Source organism: Triturus cristatus, chromosome 1_2, assembly GCF_964204655.1.
Source record: "Triturus cristatus chromosome 1_2, aTriCri1.1, whole genome shotgun sequence".
NCBI lineage: Eukaryota > Metazoa > Chordata > Amphibia > Caudata > Salamandridae > Triturus > Triturus cristatus.
Window position 1 is genome coordinate 534,548,184 of NC_140580.1, and position 19,004 is coordinate 534,567,187.

At 41.2% G+C, this 19,004-nt stretch overlaps 1 protein-coding gene across 2 annotated transcripts in view; it reads left to right on the forward strand.

The window, feature by feature from the left end:
• Positions 1-19,004, forward strand: part of CRTAC1 (cartilage acidic protein 1) — a 1,509,269-nt gene that overhangs the window by 198,153 nt on the left and 1,292,112 nt on the right. The window lies entirely within an intron of this gene.

Here is a 19,004-nt window from a genome sequence, read left to right on the forward strand (position 1 = left end):
CACCATGACTGTGGAGACTCTTTGTGAATCGGGCCCTTTGTGTGGTTCTGGTATTTCAGCTATCAGGCTCTACACAGCAGCTTCTCTGCTTGGAAAGTCACTTTGTGGACCATTGTTAGAAGCCTTGCAATGTGATGGCTTCAATGCATTCACCATCAAGGTAAGTACATTTCCTACTCGCTGACAGAGCTTTTGAAAGGAACTTCCCTGGCCTAAGGGTGTGCTTTGGCTAACTTTTTTTTGCCTGTGGACCAATCATAATTAATCGCCACCAAATTCACATATCAAGGTTTTCACCTGACTATTTTGTCCAGCACAACGTTTAAACAGTGTCTGAATGCAACATGTGTGCGCTTGAAACACCAAACTTGCCTTTCATGAATGTCATTAACGTGCATGCATGCGCTCCCTGCCACAAGCCAATGCAGCACAAAACAAACAAAAACTCTATTCTCCCTTCCTTGTGATTCAGGATCATTTTTCTTCAATGTGTGTTGTATACTAGTGTCATCTTAAGGAATTCGGTGGCAAGAAATATTGTGGGGGCTGCTGTTAGGAACAACTTTGAAGTTTATTCCCCATTACTGCTAATTCAACCCTTATGTTGCCTAACAATATTGAATTATATATTAAGGTTAAGATGTAGAAATACACAGAAGTGAAGTAGAGAGAAATGTCACTTTCCCAGGTGGTCCCTTGGAAGGTGGGGGCCCTGGTCAATTGCCCACTTTGACTATGTCGTAAAATACTTCTGACCTATAGCAGAAGGGGAAATAATCTGGTATGGAGGTAATCAGCCCTGGGGAGTGCGGTATTTAACGTGCTTTCTGAAGGGGCAGAGGGTTGTAACATCCTTTGCCATTATTCAGATAGAAGCCCAGCCATATTTAATGTGTCCATCCTAACCAGGATGCAGGGGATGCAAGGGCGAGGGCAGTACCATATGTGGCTTCAATAGTTTGGTTCTTCAAAAATATGTTCGGACATCCAATTTAAAGCAATCTGCAAATCAGATTAGATTGTAATTTAATCGTGTATCTTTGGGCTCTTAAATGCAAACGCGTTGCAAGCATGCTTCTCTGGGTACTGTTTGTTTATCTCGTCCTTTACACTGCACTGCATTTTATAAATAAAACATTACAAAGCAGCAAGTGTAATCATGCTAACTTGTTTTTACAGTTCTTCGCGCCGAGGTCTTTACCTTACATAATTGTTACAGATAACAGCCGTCACAATCACTCATTTCAATGATGCAAACAACTTTGTTACCATTTTCAAACTGTGGCCTAATGTTTACTTTTTATTACGGCAGTAGCGACATTATGCTATGCCCAATACCACTCTGTCGGGGTCAAGAAGCAGCCTATGTACCTCAGTTAGATGTGTATGAAGAATACAGGACATGTGCATTTCACTGTTGATATGTTATGTTTTAAGTGGGTGTAAATATTTCTTAAATACTCTAACCACGGTGCTGCTGTCCGTGCACTTCTTTAATGAGTACTCTGAAAGCAGTCCTGTTAAAGTTACCACAATAAAATGCAAAACAAAACTTTCACATATGTAGTGCGTATGAAAGACTTGGAATGTCTAGCTAGACATAATGTTATATAAACAGTGCTTAATTTGAGCCGGTGGTTACCGGTGCTCGCACCAGCACTTAATTGTCAGCACCAGCACTACTGACAGTCCACCAAATGGTGGCGCTGTTTGGGTTGTGCACAGCAACCGTGTTTAGTAAGTCAAATGGCCTTGAAAATGAATAATACCTGCCTCTCGCGCCATTGTTATAGCTGTGTGTGGCCTGAGATAGTCTGAATTGTGACACTTGTAGGAGTGCGATGGGTGTGTGTTATGTTGGGGCTGCCATTGGCAGCGTTGGCAGGGTACTGTAAGTGCAGGCTGCACTGACCTTCCGAGAAGCACTCTATTTAATGCTGACAAAATGAATTAAAATCTATCAGGAAATACAATGTTCTATAAATTTTGATCCAGTGCACTTTATTCTCGCTATTGTTTTACATTTTTATAAAAGATGTACGTTTCAGCAAAGCACCAAGGTTCACATCTTGTCTTGCTAGCAACACGTGTATAATCGAGCCATCCAGGCTAGCTGTAAAGCGAGAGAAAACTGACATGGCACAATTTCTTTGGCTGCCCACTAAATTGAAAGGTTTAGTGGTGGGCCATAATGAAATTAAGAGACTAGAACTTTGAGAACTCAGGGAGATATTAATAAAGCAAGGATTGACAAAGCCAATAGGTCTCGCATAGGTGACCAATTGCCTTTTCCAATGTTTTTTGGCAAGTTGCATAGTAGCGTGGCTGCTGTGGGGCATGCTTGAAGGTTTTTTTCCAAAAGCCCTATGACACAGACTGTGTTGGCCGTGTCATGCTGCTTTTTTTAATCACTGGCATGGAGTGTTGATGCACTCATGTTGATGCCCTTCGCTCCCCCTTTCCGAGATGCCTCCCACCTCTGTCCCTCCCACCTGCAATTAAAAACAAAGGCACCATTGTTAAAATCAATCCATACACAAGAAGTTTAAAATCCAGGAGGTATCTTTTTTCCCACCAGCACAGTACTCATCCAAACCGATAATTCCCCAGTACTGTTTTTTCCTCCCAGCCCCTTCATTCAATTCTAAAACATCGACATCCAGCTATACATGACATTAGCTTATAACACGCACAGTTGGTCTATACAAGTGATAGAATATAACACATCCTTCACCTATAGATTTTAGGAAGATAACACCCACCAGTAAAACTGTATACAGAGTATTATGCAGAAACTAACTGAAGGAAATGTTGTGAAGGCACAAGAACTATATACAGAACATTACACAAAATTTCCCAACTTAGATGGTGGCTACCTTATACGAGCACCCAACTTCACATGTGAGGCTATAGACTCCTGTTACTGTGAGGAAAAGCAAGGCCCCCCTATAGTTAATTAGAGGTCTAAGAGGAGGGAGAAGGAAAAGAAATACAAATGAAAATCCTCTTTCAAGACCTATATTTCTTTGGATATGACCTATTCAGGTTCTATCCTGCCAACAGGATTGAACCTGAATAGGTCATATCCAAAGAAATATAGGTCTTGAAAGAGGATTTTCATTTAAGACTCCTGTTAACCTACAATTATTCACATCAACTCCAGTCGTCATATCCTCATCACCAGAATGACCCACCTGGGGATTGTCTGGAATAATTTTATGGTGATTGCTATTATCTTCCAGACTATCAGACAGTGGTATGGAAGTACCACTTCCAAATCCCATTCTCAAAAAAGATTCTTCCAAAATCCTGTCATGGGATTGTTCACTCACTTTGTCACATTTGGCAGTTTCTTTTCATTCCAAACGTTGTCATCTTGCGTCACAACACGTTTGTTATATACCTTAATCCCTTTCATTGCTATACCAAAATTATCTGTCCCTTTTCTCACCAACCCAGGCTTACACACTCTTAACCCACTAACCCACCACAAATTTCGGAATTTTAACTTTGCATTTCACATCATAAGCCTCCTTGTCCCCCTGCTTCTTCACCAACTTCTCCTTTATTTCCTCTACATACACTTCCTCTTGACCTTTACTGTGTTTCTTTTTGAACCACCATGGATACAATTTGGACACAAGTTATCTACCTCTCACCAATTTGAATGAACTAATCTCAGTGGTATTCTGGGGAGTGATGCGATACCCCCATAACTTTTCTCTCAATTCCTATTTCCACTGTCCTCCAAATCCACGTGTCGAACTAAAACTTACTTTGAGAATGTGGTTAAATCTCTTGGCCTGTCCATTGCCTTGGAGTTCATATAGTGCCATGGTAACATGACGAATATTACTATACCTAGAAAATCTTTGCATATCGTTTGCCATCAATTGAACAGCATTGTTGGATATCAATATCTCAGGATATCCCTCCTTGGCAAAAACGTCCTTGTAAAACTCAATGATAACTGGATGTAGCTTGTAGCACTAATTTCTCCTCTGGCCATTTTGAATATTAATCCACTAAGACTAATGCATAACGAGCTTCAATAGGCAACACATAAAGTGGTCCAGATATATCAAAACCTAACTTCTATAGGGGAGATTCTGGCCATAGTACAGGTCCAGGATGAGTTGCAGCTGGCCTCAACATTTTCTCACTATTCACAGAAACCTCACATTCTCTCACCACCCTGTCAGCCATCCTATCAAGCCCTGGCCACCAAAGACAAGGGTATATAAGTCTTTTCAGGAAGAGATTCCTGGATGTCTCTTATGAGCCAACTGTAGATTTTCTTCTTGCATCTCTATAAGTGGAATACATGTGCCACTCTTAAAAATCAAGTCATTTTCCATCACCAATTGGTCAGCTACCCTATGAAAAGGCACAGTTTCTGCTGGTACAACTCTTTTATTAGGCAATCCTTCCACTATGTACCTTCTAACCTCACATAACACAAAATCTTGCCATTCATTCTTCATCCACTTCTTTTCCTATATTCCTTTGAACTTGTCAGCAACAAACTCTGATACCATAATTACACCACCCCTTTCAATCTTAGTCTGATTATCTTTTACATCATTCAAAGAAAAACAAGACAAACAGTCAGCCTCACATTATTTCTCCCAGGCACATACTCCACTGTAAAGCATTACTCTTGCAATTTAGAAACCAATCTTGCTCTATGTGCCATTGCATTTCAACCCCCACCAGGAGCTAACATTCCCACTAAAAGTTTATGTCTGTCTTCAGTACAAAAGTGAGCCCCCTATATAACTCTGAAAATGTTCAATAGCCCAAACACATGTCAACAATTATTTTTCGATTACTACATACCAGTTTTCAGTGTCTGATATTGTTTGAGATGCAAATGTGACATTCCATGTTCCCTTGCCACATCTCTGGGACAAAACACCCCCAATTCCAGCATCCACAGTAGCAATACATTGTACCCTCTTCCTAAAAGGCTTCAATGAGGGTGCATTGGCAATTTCTGTTTTAATAATTTTGAATTCAGATTCTGTTTATCTGTCCACGCATACACAACATTTTTCTTGTAAGATCCCTGTGTGGGTCAATTGTTTTGAAAAATGTTCACTTAACTTACTGTAGTATTCACAAAGCCCTGCAAAAGACAACATCTTTTTGTGACTATCAGGAGGAGGAGCTCTGATGATAGCATCCACTAACAATGTTTTTGGTATCACTCCATCTCTTAACTAGGCCTGGGCCAAAATTCCGTTCCGTTCGCAGAAATTGCGATAATCTGGCATTTTCGCGTTCCGCGGAAAACGCGAAAATGTAAAAATTTCCGCATTCCGCTGCTTAGCGATAATTTGTTTCTTGCTCGCGCTGTAAAATAATACATTCTCGAATGCGCACGATCGCCTTACCTGAATCCACGCGTTCGCCGACAAGTTTTCCCGATCCGGTCGTGTTCTCCACGAGATGTTGGATTGTTGGTAGCCATTTGCGCTGTCTTGCGACAGTTCGCGCCCGCAGTAACGTCATGCGTCACACGATCACGTCTTTCTTCTCGTGATCATGCACCGCGAGACAAGTGAAAACAAGATGGCCGCGCCCACGAGCAACCGCATGGGTAAGTTGGCGAGCCGCGACCACGCAGAAAATACTGCAAACGGCGGGAAAAAAACATCCGCATCTTCGCGATATTTCCGCGTGTTTGCGGAGATTTTTAACATTTTCGCGATAATTTGCGAAAGTGAATTTCGCAAATTCCGCCCACCCCTACTCTTAACACAGTGTGTCCTTAATATTCCAATGCCTTTGGAAAAAACTTTCCTTCAGTACTTCACATACTTTCTTACTATGCTCCCCATGCTGCTTCCTATTTAAGAAAAGATAAATATATTGTGGCAAAAGTCTTGAGTTAACTCGATTTGATGGTATCAAGCATGCAAATTACCTCATTTATATTTGGCAGAGGATGACATTTCGCCACAATATTTGCATTCACAGCTCAAAGGTCCACACATAACCTCAAAGAATATCCCCCTTGTGGGCTATAACTATTGGAGAAACCCATTCAGAGGATTCTATTTCCTCTATCACTCCTTCATCCACCATTTCCAACAGGATGCATTTTAAATCCTTTCTCTCATTAATAGGTACATTTCTGAGTTTTTGCACCACGGGCTTGTCACCTGTTTTAACCTCGATTATATGCATATATCCTTCCAGTTTTCCCAGTTTTTCCTTGAAAACCTCAGAAAATCTAGACTCAATACATTTCCTTCTTCACAGTTCTCCCCAATCGATACAGGTTTATGGCTTCTAGGATTCAATATTATTCCTAACTTCCACTGGTCCTTCCAACTTAATACATTCACTCCTTTAGCTACAACACATAGCTTTAATATCACACTCCTTCCTTTAAACTGAATATCAGTCTCCACATAACCAACAATCTCAATCACCATCAAAACTTTCAGTTATAACATGTGATGGTCTCAATTCACCCACACTCCATACTTTCTTGAACTTCTGCACAAAATGATTGTCTGTGAAAATCGTCCAAGAGATCTAGATTCAGCCATGAGTTCCAGCTCCGTATCCATAATGCTCACTCTAAATTTAGGAGAATCTGTGCTCCACCTTCTTTCTCTTCCTCAACACCATTTTTTATAGACAGCACCACCCTTATTTATTATCACTTGCTACACAACAAGTACTTTCACGCTCACACCTCTCTCCATAAACAGACTTCTCTCAACTCAGGCATGACACCTTAGTTTTCATACTAGGACTACCCCTCTTCAAATCTTTGCACACACAGGCAAAAGGCCAAATTCTGCCACACTTCATACATGTCTTACATATTGCAGGCGAATATGGTGAAGATGCAATATGACCCATGCTCCCACAACGTGTCACGAGAATGTATAGTTTTTTTCATTTCCATCACTATCAGCTCTTTTATATTTATTGTTACCAACCCTATTATATCCATAATACCTCTTTCCTGGGACCCCCACCACGAGAATTGAAACTACTACTTCACACTGCACATACTACCTCGCTCTCATCCTTGTTGACTTTTTCAGACTCATGCACAGAGTTCATCCACCTTTCGGATTGCTGCATCACCTTTGCTGTAGTATTACATCTTGTAACTTTGGATCTCCCATTACCCACAGTTGTTCTTGAATGTTTTTACTTTTCACATGAACAATCATCCGATCACCTTATCTGGTATTGCATCAAAATTACCATGAAAAGATAATCCTTGCAAGGCAGTCAGAAACTCATCAAAAGTTTCATCTTTTCTTAGTGCTCTAATATAAAATTTGAATCTGTACAAAGCCACACTTGCAGTAGATTCAGTCCTGTTCAGTGTGAACAATGCCTCTTGAAAAACATTAATGTCTTCTTCTTCTTCCTGTTCAACTCGAACCTGTGGTAAAGTTTGAAATACCACCTAGGCAAGTTAATAAAATATTTTTCTTCTGTTCACTACACATCATCAATTTCTCTCATATAGGTTACAAATTCTTCTTTCCACCGCATCCAAGGAATTGGCAGAGCACCCTTGTTTTGAAGAAATTCGGTTGGCAGTTCAAACTGCATTTTATTAGTGTGCAAATCACTGAATGTGGATGTGCATACAAAGTGTGCAAATCACTGAATATAAAAATCTGCATAAAATAACCTGGAACTTTACATATCGCTGGTGTAATAATAATAGAATACAGTGGTACAATAACCTATGTACAAACACAAATACAGAACAAAAAGTACACTGAGATTTGCACCAGATGTACACAGCGTGCAAATTGCTGCAGAAGAGAAATTGAGTGTGCAATTCACTGAATGGAAAAATATTCAAACATTAAACATCAGAAAGGATCTCTTTCTTATAAGATCTTTTAACATGTAGTCCTTTTCTATTTCTATGTGAATGAGAGAAATTCAGAGGCAGTCAATAATCATCAAAAACTTCCCGTTCAAACAATGGATGCTTGAAATGTCAAATCTCCCAAAACATTTTTTTGCACCAGTCCAGAAACCATCGTACATGAATTTCTTGGTAGCAGAGTTACTCACGACTCCCTCAACCAGTGAAAACAGAATTCCAGTAAAATATGAATGGTTTCTGATGGAGAAAAGACTGCACCTGTGCTTTCTAGAAGTAGCAAGTGTTTCTCCAACTCGTTGCCACTTGTTAAGATCAATCCATACACAAGAAGGTTAAAATCCAGGAGGTATCATTATTAGCAACAGCACAGTACTTATCCAAACAGATATGGCCACAGTACTGTTTTTTTCCTCCCAGCCCCTACTTTCTATTCTAGAACATCTACATTTAAAAATACATGACATTAGCTTTAGAGAGAGGAAGGTTAACGGTGGACTCCAATGGCTGCATCTCCTTACTTTGTTCCCATAGTATGCAATCTGGAGGTATAGTTAATGATGGTGTGCACATAAGCGCCCCTGCATCCGCCGCTAATAGATGCAAACTGCCAAGCAGATCAATGAAGTTTAGAGAAAAAGTTCGGAGCGGTGCACCACCAATTTTACTTATTAATACATAACACCAAGTGGTCAGTTGTATGTACTCAAAAAAATCTTTATTTTAATTGTCCAACCATAGTCTCAGCCAACGCGTTTCGTTCAAAATGAACTTCGTCAGGGCATGTGTAAGGTTGAGAGTATATTCCAAACGTATGACTGTAATCTGTGTAAATAATAACTTGTCTTGAGAGGAGCGTTGTGATTCCCAAGTTAATAATCCCAATTGTAATCTCAGTGCCACCTTGATAAGAGCACAGTACACGATTCTGAAAATCAGTGGAGGTCCGTGCTCTCCCCTCAAAGTGTTCCGTGCTACATGACATTAGCTAATAACGTGCGCAGTGTCATAATGTCCTGCACAAGCGATAGGATATAACAACCATAGCACTTTTTTTTTACATAGAATATAACAACCATAGCACTGTTTTGTTTTTACTTTCAGCCATGCTGCAAAGCAGCCGCACTGCTAATGCCTTTTTTTCTTCCCTGCAACTTCCATCCACTAGAGGATGTCCTCTGGTCACAAATAATAGTGCAAAACTCCATCAAAGAGAAGAATCATGTAGAATCATGGAGTATTTCTAGGATGCACTTATCAATCTGGCAGTAGGTGCACTGGCACAGGGACTTGATTTGCAAGGGAGTGGTGCTTACTAGGTATAGCTGTCTTTTACTACCAAACAGGGGGACTAGTTTCCTTGCTTGATTTATGATACATGGTACGCTTGCAACAACTCTGCATTAATGGGATTATAGCAGCTTGACTTAGATGATATTTTCTATGTCCACTGTGCCTTCGATGAAGCAGAAGGAGGGTAAACTAGCTGGGAAAATCTGCTGCAAAGGTGGACGCGGCTCGCTGCATATGTTTCACCTTCTCGCCTGCATGGGTATTTGTAAAGGTCTACATTGATTCGGTCGGGATGTTATATTGACGACATAAGCAAAAAGATCAGATGATAAATGGAATGCTGAACAATGTAAACATTCACCCCTCATCAACAGATCTGGGTTTAAACCATCCATTTTTTTCTCCCCCAACACACCACCCCAATTTGGACCCAGCCATATGCATATCAATCTTGACCCTGCTTCTCGTGGGAACAGTCTAGCCTGAACTGCCAAGCCAGGTCCTCCCCGGACTGGAAACAAGCATCTTGGGACTGGTTTTGGGGTATCACCCCACCTCAGCCAGGCTAGCTTGAATCCAGTGGTGCAGTGAGCACGGGACCCATGTTTGGGCATATCCTTCCCACATAGGGTGACAAAAGTAAAAAGAACAGATGATGGCCGGAATGCTGAGCAATGCAAACATTCACCCCACGTCAATAGATTTGTGTTTAATCCATTGTTTCTTGGCCCACTATGCCAGCCCAGTTTGTACCCAGCCATATGCAAATCTGTCTTGACCCTACTCCTCATGGGAACAGTTCAGCCTGAATTGGCAAGCCAGGTCCACCCTGGCCTGGAAAAAAGCATCCTGGGACTGGTTCCAGGGAATCACCCCTCATCAGCCAGGCTAACTTGAATCCTGTGGCACAGTGAGCACAGGACTCTCGTCTGGACTTAACCTCCCCACTTAGGGTGACAAAATCAAAAAGAAGAGATGATGAGCGGAATGCTGAACAATGCAAACATTCACCCTCAGTTAACAGATCTGGGTTTAATCCATCGATTTTTTTGCCCACCATGCCTAACAAGTTTGGAACTAGCCATGTGTAAATCAGTCTTGACCCTGCTCCTCACAGGAACAGTCCAGCCCGAACTGCCAACCCAGGTCCTCCCCAGACTGGAAACAAGCATCCTGGGATCAATTTCGGGGTATCACCCATCATCAGCAAGGCTAGCTTGAATTTAGTGCTGCACCGAGCATGGGACCCACGTCTGGCCATACCCTTCCCACTTAGGGTGACAAAAGCAAAAAGAACAGATGATGAACGGAATGCTGAACAATCCAAACATTCACCCTCAGTCAACAGATCTTGGTTTAATCCATTGTTTATTTGACCAACACGCCACCCAAGTTTGGAACTAGCCATGTGCAAATCAGTCTTGACCCTTCTCCTCATGGGAACAGCCCAGCCCGAACTGACAAGCCTGGTCCTCCCTGGACTGGAGACAAGCATCCTGGGACCGGTTGCAGGGAATCACCCCTCATCAGCCAGGCTAACTTAAATCCTGTGGCACAGTGAGCACAGCACACTAGTCTGGAGATTTCCTCCCCACTTAGGGCGGCAAAAGCAAAAAGAACAGTTGATGAACAGAATGCTGAACAATACAAACATTCACCCTCAGTCAACAGATCTGGGTAATCCATCATTTTTTTGCCCGCCACCCTGGTTTGGAACTAGCCATGTGCAAATCAGTCTTGACCTTGCTCCTCATGGGAACAGTCCAGCCCAAACTGCCAAGCCAGGTCCTCCCTGGACTGGAAACAAACATCATGGGACTGGTGCGGGGTATCACCCCTCATCAGCAAGGTTAGATTGAATACAGTGCCGCCATGAACACAGGACCCATGTCTGGTCATACCCTTTCCACTTAGGGTGATAAAAGCAAAAAGAACAGATGATGGACGGAATGCTGAACAATGCAAACATTCACTCCAGTCAACGGATCTGAGTTTAATCCATTGTTTTGTTTTGACCACCACGCCACCCCAGTTTGGACCCAGCAATATACAAATTACCTTGCTCCACATGGGAACAGTCCAGCCCGAACTGCCAAGCCAGGTCTGCCGCTGACTGGAAACAAGCCTCCTGGGACCGATTTCGGTGTATCACCACTCATCAGCTAAACTAGCTTGAATCCAGTGGTGCAGTGAGCACGGGACCCATGTCTGGGCATATCCATTCCACTAAGGGGCAACAAAAGCAAAAAGAACAGACAATAGATGGAATGATGAACAATGCAAACATTCACCCCCAGTCAACAAATCTAGGTATAATCCATCTTTATTCCCCCACCATTGCACCCCAATTTGGACACAGACATATGCAGATCAGTCTTGACCCTGTTCCTCATGGGAACAGTCCAACCCAAACTGCCAAGCCAGGTCCTCCCTGGACTGAAAACAAACATCATGGGACTGGTGCCGGATATCACCCCTCATCAGCAAGGTTAGCTTGAATACAGTGCCGCCGTGAGCACAGGACCCACGTCTGGTCATACCCGTCCCACTTAGGGTGATAAAAGCAAAAAGAACAGATGATGGACGGAATGCTGAACAATGCAAATATTCACTCCAGTCAACGGATCTGGGTTAAATCCATTGTTTTGTTTTGACCTCCATGCCACCCCAGTTTGGACCCAGCGATATACAAATTAGTCTTAACCTTGTTCCTCATGGGAACAGTCCAGCCCAAACTGCCAAATCAGGTCCTCCCTAGACTGGAAACAAGCATCATGGGACTGGTGTGGGGTATCACCCCTCATCAACCAGGCTAGCTTGAAACAAGTGGCGGAGTGAGAACGGGACCCACGTCCGTGAATACCCTTCCCACATAGGGCGACAAAAGCAAAGCAAGCATTTGCAATGCAATCAGTCTCGCCTTTGAGACATTATATGTATTTAGCTATGCTGCACATTAGCCTGGGTGCTGAAACATCTACGTTTCTTTAACATGGAGGGAAAGTAAGCACCAAACTGCGTGACATGCCAGGTATGGGAACACATGGAGAGAAATATTGCCTTTCAGCGAGAAATGGTATAGTCCAAAGCTCTATTTTTAATATAAAATCAGGGCCTTCGGTGGTCATATCAATGAAAATACAAGATGTGAAAAAAATATGATTGTCTGCGGGTGCTTGTGGAAGACAATTTCTATGGACTGGAATCTAGAGAAAGCAGAAAGCAATTATGGTATTTTACTGACCTCTGGTGGTCGTTTTCTATCAAAAAAGTTAAATAGAGGCAGTTGAACAGAAAAAAAGTCCCTAAGTGGAAGCAGATAAGTCCTAGGGCTGATTTCCAGAGCCCACAAAGTGCATACACATATAAGTATATAATAAGTATATACTAAAGTATACACAAGAGGTCTCGAATGCTCGCCCTAAAGAACACATGACTGACGGAATGCTGAACAATGCAAACATTCACCCCAGTCAACAGATCTGGGTTTAATCCATTGTTTTTTTTGCCCACCACCCTAGTTTGGACCCAGCCATATGCAAATTATTCTTGACCCTGCTCTTCATGGGAACCTTCCAGCCTGAACTGCCAAGCCAGGTCTTCCCTGGACTGGAAATAAGCATCATGGAACCAGTTTCGGGGAATCACCCCTCATCAGTAAGCTTGCTTGAATACAGGGGCACAGTGAACATGGGACCCACGTCTCGGAATACCTTTCCCACTTAAGGCAACAAAAGCAAAAAGAACAGATGATGAATTAAATGCTGAACAATGCAAAGATTCTTCCCTAGTCAACAGATATGGGTTTAATCCATTGTGCTGAACAATGCAAAGATTCATCCCCAGTCAACAGATATGGGTTTAATCCATCGTTTGTTTGCCTACCACGCCACCCCAGTTTCGACCCAGCCATATGCAAATCAGTCTTGATCCTTCTCTTCATGGGAACAGTCCAACCTGAACTGCCAATCCAGGTCCTCCCTGGACTGGAAACAAGTATCCTGGGACCGGTTTCGGGGTATCACCCCTCATCAGCCAGGCTTTTTAACCCAGTAACCTTGGTTAAAACGCCCAATATCAAACCAAAGGTCCCTTTATCTAATAATAGCAATTGTGAGGAATAACCATATTCTGCATGAACTCCATTTAAGTGCATTCGAAAAGGCACGTGCATTTCTTACTGGGATTACAAACATTTACCCAAAAATGGGTGCTCTCTGTACAAATGAGCAGGCAGCTTACCCTTTAAAACACAATTCTTAATCCACTGTAAGCAAGTAATCTGCCCGAGTCTGAACAAGAGACAAGATAACCTTGACTGCAAAATAATTCCTGCCTGCCAACCAGAGACATTGGATAGAGGTGAGTTATTCTCTGCATACGTATCTGCTTGAAGCATTTTGCTTTAGGACTTTGAAGCTGAACTTTGGAGGACGCCTGCAGCTGGAAAAATAGCGGGAGGTGCCACATTTATTGTACAATTTGATGTGAGCCTAAATGTGAAGGTAAACACTTTCAGCAGGACCAATTACCAACTTCTCTCCAGTGGTGTTCACACGTGGATTGGCAACAGATTGTCACAAAGTCCTGTTCAAAGTCCTGTTCAAGCACATGTAGCACGCTTTTCATTTTACTTTGACATTTTTCGTATTTTCCCATTTTCTATAGGGTGACATTGAATAATTTTTCCTGTGCATTTCTCTGAGACATTTTCTGGTTTGCTTATAACGTTTATTCCAATATCCGATGTTCTCCTTTTCTGTTTTTGTTATTTTTCTCTTCTGTACATAAGTTATAAATATTTTGGTTTGGATATTTTACGTTTTTTAATCTTTAACTGAATAATTTTTAGCTAGTTGTTTCACACTCACCAAATGCATTTTCGCTTTGGAATGACTTGCTACCAAGGGTCAATAATGCAATCACAGAAACCAGTTAACCTTTGTAAGTCAGGCCTTGTAGAATCGCAACCACAGCTCACATCAAGACTGCGGCATCTCTCCTTCTCTCGTATCCTAGTCTTAAAGGTCCTTACTGCAACCTAATATGACTTTAACAAATAAATAGTGGAATATTAAGCATTCCACAAAGTGTGAACTACTGTGGTCAAAGTCAAAGTCAAAGTTTGCTTTATTCGGTTAAAATTTAAAACCATCAAAGCACAAAACAGCAAACAAAAAAGAGACAAATGCATTACAGAAAAAATTATTAACACAAATAATAAATACAATACGATTTGGCGCAATGTACAATAAAATGACTCTTTTAGTTAATTCATTCATATGGTTAATAAAAACGTAATAAAATTTCATTATGTCCTAAAAAACATTTCATCTACGGCAGCGTGGTGGGCATAATGTTCATTATCAAATAGCTATGTCAACAGGGCCCTATTTCTGACTCTTAGGGCGCCCACTATAAAGCAGGCAACCCCAAAACAAATCAAAGGAGACTCCAACATTTGTAAATAAACCAAGGCAGGCCTAACTTGCTTAAATTGACAATTCTTTAAAATCGGCAAGATGAATTTTTTCCGCTGCAAAGAGTAAAATTTACAAAAAAATAACATGTGCAACATATTTTGTTCAGAAATATTATCACAAGGACAGGGCCCCAGGGTTCCCTCTTTAAAAAATCCTTTTGGGTATGCCAAGAGCCAGGGAAGCAAACCATGCTTAAATCTTATTAACAAAAACATATGGAAAGGTTTGTTAATGTAGGTTAGGTAAGGCTGAATCTCATTCCCTGAACTCAACATCACAAACCTCCTCACTGTCGGTTTCCCCAGCTCATCACTTTCCCTTGACATCATTGCTCTTGACAAAAACTGGGTCTTAATGGCTTTAATTTGCTCTTTACTAATCACACAGGGACTAGAGAACAATTCCGAACACCCAAGTGAGATCAAATTATTTTTAATGTAACTTAACCAAGGGATAGACAAGGCTTTTTCCAAGGACAAGCAGTCCTGAATAATTTGTTGGTTTAGGTTTGGTGGCTGTTGTGCCCAAACCCTCAACCAGCCTAGTAGCGGGGCCACTGCTATATGGTCGCTAACATAACCCATCCCTAGGTCCTCATGAATGTTAAAAGTGGGAACAGAGGGGGGAAGGGACAGCAGTTTCCGAAAGAAATTATTTTCTACTACTTGGATATTGGGAGAAGCTTTGTAACCCCAGACCTCGCTTCCATAAAGTGCCATGGGCAAACACTTCGCACTATATATTTTTAATAAAGCGGGGAGTGGTTTACAGCCTAAGCGCTTTGCGAAGCCCAACAAAGCGCCTGTAGCTCTAGCTAGATTATTCTTTTTTTGAGCACGTTGTATGACCCAAGATGATCTATCGTCAAATGCTACCCCTAAATATGGGAACGTCTGGACTTTCGTTAATTCCTGCCCATTGCAAAAAAATTTCACCCTTTTTGCTCTCCCCGAGCCGATCGACATAGAATGTGATTTTTTAAAATTAATTAATAAGTCTAAAGAGACCATAAAATCATAAAATCCATTTAAGAGGGCTTGTAATCCTCTCGCGGTTCTAGCCAACAAAACTGTATCATCCGCGTATAGTAAAGCAGGAATCATTTTGGAACCGGCTTTCGGGGTGTCTTTGCTAATCATGTTCAGAACCGGTCCCAAATTATTGATGTAAAGCGAGAAGAGTAGGGGAGCAAGAATACACCCCTGTCTTACTCCCCGCTTTACCTGCCAGGCGTCAGTCTGGCTTCCGTCATCCCTATAGCGAACGACTGCGGTAGTGTCCTCATGGATTACAGCCAGGAAAGAAATCAAAACTGGGTCAAGCCCCAAAACGGCTAATAAGGCCCATAGTTTTTGCCGATTTACAAGGTCGAAAGCGGTGGACAAATCCATAAAAGCTAAATGGAGGTCCCCCTTCTTAGCGACAGTGTATTTTCCTATAATAAGATGTAGATTGAGGCATTGGCCCACTGTGCCCCTTCCCTGTCTGAACCCATATTGTAGGTCGGAGATTATGGATTGCTCCTCCAACCACACAGTTAAACGAGCAAGGACAACTTTCCCCATAACTTTCGTGGTCACACTTTGCTTTGTGTGGAAAAAAAGTAATGTAGAAATAAGAAAACATTTCATTCTACTAGCCAGACAAACATCTGCTTTGTTGTCTGAGGAGGTATTGAGTGACGTTTAAGTTTATTGTAGAATTTATTTAGCACTTTATACCACTGCCAAGGCTGCTGAGCACTCTGATTCACGCTGTGGTCCAAGGAGGACCTGTTGGAGTGCATGGTTAAACTTTGGCCTATATGGCAGGTATTGTGGGTGGAATGCGATGCTCATCGACGTACTCCACTGGCCGTGCAGCAGACTTGTAGGTGTACTTAAGCATGAAGTGTTTTAGAAAAGTTTGAATACAAATGCAGCTCTGCTACCTGTACGTCGCAGGTCGAAGCTCTCATGTTATTGTAATTTTGCAACATTTACATTGAGAGTCAATAAGAGTTATATATATATATATATATATATATATATATTCCTTTACGCTTGCCCTCCGGATAAGGAGCACTCGAACACGAGTTTTAGCTTCAAGCTTTATTCCAGGTATGCGCACATTCAAAATGTCAATTGCAATTCAGCTCCGCCGTGTTGAGTGCCTGACGCGTTTCAGAGTGAGTTCCACCCCTTCCTCAGAGGCTCCGGCAGTTCCCTGGATGTGAAGTGACACTCCCCTATATTTGAATGCCTAATTGCACGTCCTGATTGGACTTCTCAGTTACATCCTGACGCTGAGAATTCTGGGCAATGTAGTGTCACCATCTCTTCATAATTGATCGAAAATGGGAAATATTGCTGGCAAAATTTGAAGCCCTCATTGGGCCTTGACATGAGGATGTGCGCTCATCCTCACCTCGTGTTCCACAAACATAGCGCCGATGCATATCAGTTCTACGTGGCCCCCTGTTCACGGGGTGGTGCTCCCTCGGCGGCTGGGCTGCCGCCTAAATACAGTCCTTTACGCTTGCCCTCCGGATAAGGAGCACTCGAACACGAGTTTTAGCTTCAAGCTTTATTCCAGGTATGCGCACATTCAAAATGTCAATTGCAATTCAGCTCCGCCGTGTTGAGTGCCTGACGCGTTTCAGAGTGAGTTCCACCCCTTCCTCAGAGGCTCCGGCAGTTCCCTGGATGTGAAGTGACACTCCCCTATATTTGAATGCCTAATTGCACGTCCTGATTGGACTTCTCAGTTACATCCTGACGCTGAGAATTCTGGGCAATGTAGTGTCACCATCTCTTCACCATCAAGTGCTCCTTATCCGGAGGGCAAGCGTAAAGGAATATATATATATATATATATATATATATATATATATATATATATATATATATATATATATATATATATATATATATATATATATATATATATATATATATATATATATATATATATATATATATAGTACTTACGTGCAAAGTAATGTCCCATGCAATGCAGTGACTCTTTATATATATATATATATATATATATATATATATCAACTGAACTACCACCTCTGCCACACCTGCATCTAGGGGTGCCACTCTTGCGGTGGTGAGCCCCTAAATTTTCGAAACACATGGCGTCTCGCTTTTGCGTGGCAAAGTATGAGTGCACTCCCAGGTCTTTTAAGATTATGAATGTATTGGCAAGCAGCCAACACTGACACATATATATGTTTGTAAACACAGGAAAAACGATTAAATATATTTAAATAACAGCAATATTCACTTGGTTCTAATTATTTTAATATTCATATTTGAACATCTTACAGTAAAAATAAGAGTAAACTAAGGATTAAGTAATTACGTGATTACAAAAAAGGAATTGGAAAGGGGTAGTTGTGGTTCAGTTATGGGTTGTTTTGTATATAACTTTTTTAAGTGTACAAATTAATGTAAGATTTGGCAATCATCTTAATTAGTCAACTAAGGTATGGCACGGCAGGTTTCATGAAGAAATGTCCATGGGAAAAAAAGTTAAAAGGGAGGAGAAAAAAAAACTTTTTTCCAATTTCAGTACCCATAGGAAATTTTGCTCACACTTACAACCCATTCCAAAGCGGTGATTGGATTTCTAGGAGAGCACGATAATTAGTTATAATTAGTGGGGTTTTTTTATAATATGCTCTTTCGTCCTTGAGAAATTATTGTTTGATATTATGCTTTGAAGATTTTGTTAACCCCAGAATAATTGACAAGCCAACTATTTAATTACCTTAAATTGTATTGTATGATATATGCATGTTATCCTATTTGTTGCAATTTCAGAGTTACATGTGGAACAGCATAACAAAGGAAAGCTTAATTACATTGTCATTTGAGGCTCTGTCCCTTGTGACACAATTGCAACTAACGGGATATATACATTTGAAATAAAGCGTTATTAACATCAGATAAAGCAATCAGTCTACAGTAAAGTACATACAAAATGGCCTAATGATTGCTGTCTTTTTCATATACCCAGTCTGCATCATTTGATGCACAAGTCTAAAACAATAAGAAAAGGAAATGATATTATATGTTACCATGCACACTTACTTCAAATATAGCCTCCAGCATCAAATTCGAAATGGCAGCACAATAGTGGGCAGGACAAAATACACATGCCTCAGAATATCGGAGCCAATATTGGATACATTTTTAAGAATCTGAACGTCTTATTTACAGATAATGAAATGGTGAGGTATAAGAAAAGGAATGCTCATTGCATTTAAATCAGAGATTAAAAAAGGGGCGGAAGCTGAGCTTTTATGTGTTACTTGCATTCCCTAGCTCAGTGGACGCTTCATTAATTCTGCTAGATTGATTTAT